Here is an 11292-nt window from a genome sequence, read left to right on the forward strand (position 1 = left end):
GGTGAGGATCGGGAGGCAGAGGAGGGCGGCCGACGATCGGATTTACACGGAATCAATCCAATGGCGTTGACGTCAGGGAGGAGACGAAAGGTGGAGGCTCGACACCAAAAACCTCTCTCCTTGGCCGAAGATAACTTCGAGGGAGGACGAAGCTTGGCCGGCGGTAGAGGAGAGAAAAGGGAGAGGACAGTAGGGCTTAGGGAGAGCGACTTCGGCTGAGGCTCGGGAGAGAAGACGATGAGAGGAGGAGAACCGTCTCATGCCGTTAGGGCACGGATCGGAAGAAGGAGGCTCGGCGCGAGGAAATGACGTCGGGGAGAAAGAAAAAAAAAACAAAAAGAAGGGAAAAAAAAAGGTTAAGAGGGCATAGGGTTTGGTTCAAGCGTGGAAAAAATTAACTGGTTCAACAAGGAAAATTTTTTAAACCGGTTCAAAGTTATTACTTCAACACTTAGATATATTAATTTGATATTGTGACTTATTACTTCATCAAATTTATAGTACGAAGTAAAATGTTAGATAAAATTATAAGTGAGGGCCGCATTTTTTAATCTATGAAGTCTAAAATAGTATTTACTACACTAAATTTATTATCGAAGTTGATTGTAATATATTACTTCACAAATACTAATTGCCGAAGTAAACAGTTGCGAAGTCTATTCCAGATTTTCACATAGTGATAGGGCAAAAGATAGCTAACTTGGACTTTCTAAACATGCTGTACAATAGAGCAAAAGAAAGTTAACTTAGACTTTCTAAACATTAAAAATCTGCGAATGAACCAGAATTAAAAACTAATACGGCTCATGCTATTCCAATACTACATACTTTAAATAAAGGCTGCCCTTCTAACTAAATAAGGGTTGTTCTTGCCCTTTGAGTTGCAAGGAAAATGCTAAACCATTCTAACCAATTAAAGGGCTGTTCTTGCCTTTCTGAGTAGCAAAAACAATGCTACCCCTATTCTAACTAAATAAAAGGGATGTTCTTGGATAAGGAGCTACTCATGCTTATTTAAGAAACTTTCCTACTTAAAGCAAAGCTGTGAAATTCTGCACATGCTTAAAGAAAGGGCAACTAACTCAAACCTAGCAATACAAATAGCATGTGAAATCTCTAATTTCTCTAGCAATTAAAAGAAAGACTCCTAATAAACTCTTAACAAATTCTTAACAAGAATCCATTTAAATCCTCTAACAAGGTCCCAAGCTTCTATGGTTCCGAACATATTTCTATAAACTCTAAACCTGTTACAACAGAAATACATAGCAACCAGCTAATTCCTTTAATCATGCTATAACAGGATTACATAGAAGCTAACTAATCTCTTTAATCATGCTTCATCAGAAAATACCAAACGGTAATGAAAGGTACTCAAACTAAATTCTGCATTTGCTAAGAACATGCTTATTCATAACCAGCAAATTAACACAAACAAGACTAATACTTGCTGAACTTAAAACCCTAATACTTGCTGAAATTAAAACCCTTATAACGCTTGTTTCAATGATATAAACGAAATATCAATCTGCACATGTACAGGACTAAATTCAGGACATGCATGCTATAACAGAACACAACCAGCTAGCCAATAAATCCCTTAAGAATGCTATAACCGAACTTAAGCAGGCAACTTCTCTTTTCTACACAGCTTAATTCAAAACAGAAACAAGAAAGCTGATTCCCTAGCTACCCTATTCTGTAAAGCATGATCCGGGAACCATAGGAAGAAAATCCGAACAGAATAAACAACCTACAATTCATACCGAAATCAACAGGTCTTAGCAAGCACCCTGTACAACTCAAACCAACCTTAGCAATTCGGCTAGATAAACAGAGCATAGAATAAAAGCCCTAGCTTATAAATCCACTCGGCACAGCAAAATCCGCAACAAAGGGAATCGGAAACCCTAAATTCGAAGCAAGGAAGAAAATCGAAACTCGGAGCAACTCCTACCACAGGTGAGTAGTACTTACTGCCGGTTCTTGGACTTACAAACCGAAAGGAAAAAGGCTTCTAGGGTTCGGAGAACTTCGTATCTCGGCGGCTCCTTTGTGTTTCCAAGCTCTCCTCGTCGAGGTGGTCACGCACGGATGAAGACCGGCTGGAAAGAGCCTTTCGCCGACGCCGGAGACAAAGCCCTAACGCGATTTTTGTTTCGCCCAAGCAGCGACGCCGCGCCGTCGCGTGAGAAGAGGAGAGGAATCGAGAGTTTTAGGTCACGGGAGAAACTTAAGTCCTCTTCTTATAACTAGGGTTTTATTTATCAACTATAACATATATATTTCTCGCTTCATACTTATTAACAAAACACTCGTAGCTCGGTTGGTTGGCTGCGTTCGGTTAAGTCGAGTTCGGCCGGAGGTCTTGGGTTCGAGTCTCAACTTCCACATTTTTAGTCAAAACTTCTTTCTTTTTGTAAACATACTAAACGACCTCCAAAAATTACGTAAAAATACTCTAAAAATTCCTAAAAATCTCTAGAATATTTTAAAAGTATTTCCAAATATTTTTATGGACTTTTAGAACTCGAAATAGGGAAAATTGGGTCGTTACATATAAGAGAAAAGATATCTCCATTGGAATGAGGCCTTTTGGGTAGAGCCCAAGAGCAAAACCATAAGTGCTTAGGCCCAAAGTGGACAATATCATATCATTGTGGAGATATCTAAATTCTTTTCGATCCTACAATACGGAGATGTTGTAAACTCCCAACCACTTGTCGGAACTTAGTCACATCCAAAAATGAAGACCCATCATGTAAAGTAAGATGAGAGCCAACACTAATAGGAGTGGAGATCGTCTTGGAGTCAAGCATGTGGTGTTTGGAGAGAAGATCAATGACATACTTTTGCTAAGATAAGAGAAGACCATTGAGGTTGGGCGAACCTCAACACCGCGGAAGAGGGAAAGAGCCCCAAGATCCTTAATCGCAAATTTTACATGAAGTTTACATACTATGACATCAACAAAAGAAGTATCACTCCCTGTAATGATTAGATCATAAATATATATAAGGAAATAGATAAGAGTACTATTTAAAAAATAAACAAATAAGGAGGTGTCAGTCCGAGATATGACAAAGCCAAGAGAGATTAAGAAAGCACGAAGCTCTAAATACCAAGCGCGCAGAGCTTGCTTCAGGCCATAAAGCACCTTATGTAAACGACACACATGATCCGGAAACTCAGCACTGTGCATACTCGAAGGTTGCACCATATAAACCTCCTCTTCAAGGTGACCATTAAGAAACACATTGTTGACATTAAGTTGGCGAAGACACCACCCCCGATTCACAGCCAGACTAAGAACAATGTGCATTGTTACTGGATTAATAACAGGGCTGAATGTATCATGAAAGTCAACACCAGGATGCTGATGAAAACCCTTGGCAACAAGGCGAGCTTTATACCGATTAATTGAGCCATCAGAATTACGCTTAATGTGAAACACCCACCTGTTACCCACAAGATTTTGGTCTGGCAAAGGTGGGACAAGAGTCTAAGTTTGATTATGGAGAACAACATCATATTTTATGCATGGTCTGTACCCAATTCGGATCTTTGAGCGCTTGCGTGACAGAGGAGGGTTTACAGGGTTGTGGAAGGCTAGTATGAAGAAGATACTTTGGATTGGGTTTGTATATGGTATTTTTGAAGCGAGTTTGCATTGGATGTTGGTTTTGAGAAGCGAGAGGGGGATAGAGAGGTAGTGAGCTAGAGGGTCGGTCGCCATCAGGCAATGTGGACAGCCTGACAATAAGAGGCGGTGATATTGACGGTGATGACAATGGTGAAGAAGTTGGTTGCAGGCGGCTACGGCTAGTGGCAGGTTGCAGAACCAATGCCGGAGGGTCCCATGAGAGGACTGGTGCAGCAGAGAGCTCAAAATCAATGTCTATTAATGTGAAATCCAAGGAGGATGTGATGGCAAATGAAAAAATATACTCCACAAACATAACATGACGAGGTATAAAAACTCTTTTGAGAGTGACATCATAGCATAGGAAAGCACTCTGGGTGAGAGAATAACTAAGGAAGACACAAGAGGTTGACTTGGGATCAATCTTGTGGTGAGAGTAGGGGAGCAACCATGAAAAACATAGACACCCGAAAACTCAAAGCTTAGAAAGATCAGGAACGATGGTGAATAATTTTTCAAAAGAGGACATGTGGGAAAGATCGACCTTAGGCATACGGTTAATCAAATAGACTCCCGCAGCAAAGGCATAAGGCTAGAAAGTGAGTGGAATAGACGCTCTGTGTAATAAAGTGAGACTAGTTTTGATAATATGATGATGACGACGTTCAGAGTATCCATTGTGTTCAAGAGTGTATGGAGGAGTGGTAAGGTGACTGATACCATGAGTAGTAAGAAAGGAGCGAAGAGCTAAGAATTCACCTCCATTGTTAGTGAAGAGTGTTTTGATAGTCATCGAGAATCGATTTTCAACTAGAGTTTTGAATACAATAAAGGTAGAGTATATATCCGATTTTTTGTGTAAGGGATAAAGTCATATATATTTTGTAAAATGATCAACAAAGATAACATAATACTTGAGTCTATCAAATTTTAATATAGGATATGCCCAAACAATAGAAAAGATAATATCTAAAGGAGCACGAGACAAAATACTAGATTTATGAAAGGAAAATTTATAACTCTTATTAATATTGCATGAAGTGCATGAAAAATTAGACAAAGTATTCGTCGGAAACAACCCAAGGATAACAAAAAATGTTGCAAAACATCTAATGACAGATGACCTAAATGACTATCCCATAAGGAAATAGATGACGAGACAGACACAGAAAAGGCAGAAGGGGATGATAGCGAAGACGCAAATTTTGGCCAGTAATAGACATCATATCTAGGGACCCCATTGACTAGTGTCGCTCCTGTACGATGATCCAACATCTAAAAATAGGAATCAAAGAAAAGAAATGTAATAGGATTAGTAGCACAAAGTGCAGCGACAGAAATTAAATTTTTTGACATAGATGACACAAATAAAACATTAGAGAAAACTAAAGGAAAAGATGGAGTGGAGAAAGAAAGAACCAGTGTGTGTAATGGGTAGTCTAGAACCATCACCAATGATGACGCTATCATTCCCAGAGCAAGGCTCATGCAACGAGAGAGTAGTGAGATCAGTGGTGACATGATGAGAGGCACCAGAGTCGACCACCCATTCCCGAGAATCAAACGGAGGTGTAAAATGAATAGCAGTGTGCGCAAACGGTGCACTATACGCTAGACATGGAGCATGCAGAGGAGTCGGCAGAAGCAAAGCAAGCATCGAGGCAGTCATATGACCAGACTAGTGAGAAGAGTGACCTTGAACATCACAGATTTGACAGCGCCCAAGATAACGATTGGGACTAGACACAGTTGAATGTGCAAGAGGACGCGCAAACAGCCCAAGAGTAGATAGGCGCAACTGATGGGACATCGACGGAACCTACTGGCGACCAACACGATAGTTTGAATACCGATTATGAGAATTCTCTATTTGAGCCATAAGAGTAGTCAGTGGCGTCAAAGATGGAGATGATGTTGAGACTTTTAATTGGGCTTCATAGCTGAGGAGTTGCTCGAATAGCGCATCAAAGGTAATAGGGGCATCACGAACTTGTAGAGCATGTGAGATATTACAATAATCTTAGCCAAGACCATTCAGGACATGAATGGAGAGCTCATCAAAATCAATTTTGACATTCATAAGCGCAAGAGCGTCAATATTTCTTTTAATGTCCTACATATAATTAGTGATAGATCTGTTACCCTGTTGAGAGTTGGTAAGATTTTGACAATGAGTCATAATCCTACCACATGAGGGAGTAGTGTAGGTTCTCTCTAGCATCTGCCATGCGTCTCTAGATGAAGTTGATGAAGAAATAAACTGCACAAGAGTAGAAGACATCGAACCTATAATAGTGTTGAGAAGAAGTTGATCCTGATGGAGCTAGAGAATATGATCAAGATTCGCTTGAGGGAGCATGACATCTATAGGCATTATCTGCACAGGGGGCAGGGGTGTGAGCTATCAACAAAACCTAGTAAATCATATCTGAATAGAAGAGATGTGAACTGTAAGCGCTAGGCAGAGTAATTGGAGGTGGTAAGTTTCAACGGTGCTTGAGTAGTGACGTTGAGAACCACAAGGGTGGAAGGTGAATCAAGAGTATTTGTGAGAGATAGCCAACGAGTGATGTCGTCAGCGACAACCATTGTAGAAGACAACTGGTGGATATTGTGGAGAAAAGGAAAAAAAAGATTGCTGTTAAGCTTAGCGCTCTGATACCATGTTGATGATAGAATTCATACACTTTATTAATGATAATATGTGGTATATAAATACCATTATAAAGTGAAAAATAGGAAAACACATAAAATAGGAAAACATATAAAATACTATAAAACAAATAAATATTTTCTAATAATAATTATTCTATAATAATTAGGAAACAGATAAGTATTTTCTAATAATAATTATTCCCTAATAACTAGGAAATAAATAAGTATTTACCAATAATAATTATTTCCTAATACCACCTTCCTCCATGTCATCATCATCGGACTCTTGTGCATCACCGGCCCAGCTTCGACCATGAGCAGGAAGATGTAGGGCAAGTAGCAATCACCCTCTACGCGGCCCCCCATTGGTTCTGTTTCCTTCTACCACTGAGAGCAACCCCATCGCCGGTCGTTTCTCTCCTTGTGCACCATCATCCTTTATTTATGCAGAGCCAGCTAGCCATCGCCATTGTACCCTTGCTCAAGCCAGCATAGCGATGGCCACCACCTCCCTTTATTATAGTTGTAGCCACTAGTATGCGTCGGTTCTTGAAGCTCATTGTTGTTAGTCATTACTTCGATGGTTGAGTCGCCATTGTTGAATCTCCTATCATGAGCCACCATCAACCATCATCGGACAAGGTAAACCCTAACTAAACTCCACTGTCTTGCTTAAATAGATAGAGTGAAATGAATGATTAACAATAAGGTTAGTTGAATTTAATTAGTATTTGAGGGATCTAATCATTGGGAGGGATTAGATTAGAGTTAGCGATGAATTAGAGCAATTTGATCAGAGAATTGGAATTATTAATTAATGATCAACTTCAATTAGGGTTTTCCCTAATTAGTTGGAATGTAATTTAGCTAGTTGTGGCGTATGCGATTAGGTAAACTATACATTATGTGATTACAGGACACTGATTAGGGACGAGCATCTTGACGGGGGATTAGATTAGGATGATCTTCATTTTGAGGCGGGTACTTCTTGCCTTGTTTCATTAGACCTTTGTACTTGGTGCATGATTTATTTTATTATTATGGTCATAGATATACACTACTTACCTTGACCCTACTCTGAACCGATTCCTTAGCTTGATACTTTATTGTTTGTCCTTATATTTTAATCTATTTTGTTATCTTTATAGTTTCATTTGTTATTTATGATTGGGTTGATTATATATGCATGATATTACCAGACTATAGTTTAGTTATAGGCTTATGTTCTTGCATTTATATTATAGTATGATTATACACTTAGACTCATGCCTATAGATTGTTGATATTATATGTAGTATAGTTGTATACTTGGATGAGGACACATATATGATAATTAGATTATACTTATCTATACTTGATGAAAATCACTCCCTAGCAGAGGATCATCGTATCTCACTAGGATATTCTCTTCGGATCAACATTTATGACTACTTGATCTTGATCCCATTGTGTATTATATGTATGATTGTACCATGGAGTTAAATGAGATATTATGACTAGATGACTAGTATTCTCTTGACAAGATTGATTGACTAGTATTTTGTGGATGTTATTGTCTATTGTCTATTATTTTCCTATACATTAGTAAGATTATATCATAGTGTAGGATATTGTTTATCCTACTCGATCCTTGGTCATTACTTCGGTTCATGCTTATACTCTTATGAGGTTAAACCATAGGGTAGCTCAAAGAGTATTATCCTTGGATGGATTATGACTGTGTATTTTGTGATTATGACTTGGTATATGTACCTACCCTGTCTCCCCACGAGACCATCGGTGGTAGAGCATTCTCCCGCATACAGTAGTCACTTATACCTCCTGTCTACCCACGGGACTATAGTGGTAGAGTGTTCTCCCACAAACAGTGACTGTTTACATACCCTGACTGTCCACGGGACCATCTGTGGTAGAGCATTCTCCCGCAGTCAGTGATAGGGGAGCTTGAGAGCTACCTCATTCTGTCTACCTAGGAGATCATCCGTAGTAGAGTGTTTTCCTGCATACAGTGACTATTTACATACCTTGACTATCCACGGGACCATCCGTAGTATGAGTTAGTTCTTGAAGCTCATTGTTGCTAGTCATTGCTTCGACGGTAGAGTCACCATTGTTGGATCTCCTATCATGAGCCACCATCAACCATCATCGGATAGGGTAAACCCTAACTAAACTCCACTACCTTGCTTCAATTGATAGAGTGAAATACATGATTAACAATAAGATTAGTTGAATTTAATTACTATTTGAGGGATCTAATCATTGCGAGGGATTAGATTAGAGTTAACGATGAATTAGAGCAATTTGATCAGAGAATTGGAATTATTAATTAATGATCTACTTCAATGAGTGTTTTCCATAATTAGTTGGAATGTAATTTAGTTAGTTGTGGTGTATGTGATTAGTTAAACTATACATTATGTGATTGCAGGGCACTGATTAGAGACGAGCATCTTGACGGGGGATTAGCTCAATACGATCTTCATTTTGAGGCGGGTACTTCTTCCCTTGGTTCGCTAGACCTTTATACTTGGTGCATGATTTATTTTATTATTGTGGTTGTAGATATATACTACTTACCTTGACCCTACTCTGAACTGATTCCTTAGCTTGATACTTTATTGCTTGCCCTTATATTTTAATCTATTCTGTTATCTTTATAGTCTCATTTGTTATTTATGATTGGGTTGGTTATATATGCATGATATTACCAGACTATAGTCTAGTTATAGACTTATGTTCTTGCATTTATATTATAGTATGATTATACACTTAGACTCATGCCTATAGATTATTGATATCATATATAGTATAGTTGTATACTTGGGTGAGGGCACATATATGATAGTTAGATTATACTTATCTATACTTGATGAAAATCACTCCCTAGCAGAGGAGCAGCGTATCTCACTAGGATATTCTCTTCGGATCAACATTTAGGACTACTTGATCTTGATCCCATTGTGTATTATATGCATGATGATACCATGGAGTTAAATGAGATATTATGACTAGATGACTAGTATTCTCTGACGAGATTGATTGACTAGTATTTTGTGGATGTTATTGTCTATTGTCTATTGTTTGCTTATACATTAGTAAGATTATATCATAGTGTAGGATATTGTGTATCCTACTCGATCCTTGGTCATTACTTAGGCTCATGCTTATTCTCTGGTGTGGTTAAACCATAGGGTAGCTCAAAGAGTATTATCCTTGGATGGATTATGACTGTGTATTTTGTGATTATGACTTGGTATATGTACCTACCCTATTTATCCATAGGACCATCGGTGGTAGAGTGTTCTCCCGCATATAGTAGCCACTTATACCTCCTGTCTACCCACGGAACCACCGTGGTAGAGTGTTATCCCGCAAACAATGACTGTTTACATACCCTGACTGCCCATGGGACCATCCGTGGTAGAGCATTCTCCCACACTCAGTGATAGGGGAGCTTGATAGCTACCTCATTCTATCTACCCACAAGACCATCCGTAGTAGAGTGTTCTCCCGCAGACAGTGACTATTTATATACCTTGACTTCCCACAGGGCCATCCATAGTATCCGTCGGTTCTTGAAGCTCATTGTTGCTAGTCATTACTTTGACGGTAGAGTCACCACTGCTGGATCTCCTATCATGAGCCGCCATCAACCAACGTCAGATAGGGTAAACCCTAACTAAACTCCACTGCCTTGCTTCAATTGATAGAGTGAAATGCATGATTAACAATAAGATTAGTTGAATTTAATTACTATTTGAGGGATCTAATCATTGAGAGTGATTAGATTAGAGTTAATGATGAATTAGAGTAATTTGATTAGAAAATTAGAATTATTAATTAATGATATACTTCAATTAGGGGTTTCCCTAATTAGTTGGAATGTAATTTAGCTAGTTGTGGTGTATGTGATTAGTTAAACTATACATTATGTGATTTCAGGGCACTAATTAGAGACGAGCATCTTGACGGGGGATTAGCTCAGGATGATCTTCATTTTGAGGCGGGTATTTCTTGCCTTGTTTCGTTAGACCTTTGTAGTTGGTGCATGATTTATTTTATTATTGTGTTCGTAGATATACTACTTACCTTGACCCTACTCTAAATCGATTCCTTAGCTTGATACTTTATTACTTGTCCTTATATTTTAATCTATTTTGTTATCTTTATAGTCTCATTTGTTATTTATGATTGGGTTGGTTATATATGCATGATATTACCAGACTATAGTATAGTTATAGGCTTATGTTCTTGCATTTATATTATAGTATGATATATTATATGTTGGAGCAATTTCCCTAGGTCAAGTTTGACCAGTTTGACTAAGCTTGAGTTGAGTCAAGTTTGAGTCAGGGTTTGAGTTTTGATGTTTAACAATATATGGAGGTTGCTGGAGCAATCGTCCGATTGTAGAGATGGTCAAGGAATTGACCAGGTTGACGAGAAGACAAGTCAAGTGGGTTAGTGTTGACCGGAGACTTGACCGGGTAAGTCATAACTGGAGGTTAGACATCTGGAAAAGTCCTAACTGGAGGTTAGGCAAGAGTGAAAATCCAAGTAGGTCAGTGTTGACTAGACTCGGTGGTGAAAGTCCTGATAAGTGAGATCAGGCATTTAGAAAGTCCTAGTATAGCTAGGCAAAGGAGAAAGTCCTGGTGAGGAGATCAGGCAATTGGAAAGTCCTAGTATAGCTAGGCAAAGGAGAAAGTCCTGGTGAGGAGCTAGGCAATTGGAAAGTCCAGATGTGATCTTGGCAAAACAAGTCCTAAGGTGATTTGGCTAGGAAAACCCAACAACTAGGATGAGGTCGGTGGAAGCTCCAGAAGGCAAGGCGTGAAGGATGGGGAGATATCTGAGGGACGCAAGGCTAATAGAGGAGACTAGAAGGCTAGTTTGAGGTTGGTCTGGAGTAGCCAAATGCTAGGCGTGCAACCCCAACATGTCACGGTTGACCGAGAGTTGGGCTTGGGAAGCTGGACTTGAGTTTGAGT

This window comes from Zingiber officinale, chromosome 4B (genome assembly GCF_018446385.1).
Source record: "Zingiber officinale cultivar Zhangliang chromosome 4B, Zo_v1.1, whole genome shotgun sequence".
Taxonomy (NCBI): domain Eukaryota; kingdom Viridiplantae; phylum Streptophyta; class Magnoliopsida; order Zingiberales; family Zingiberaceae; genus Zingiber; species Zingiber officinale.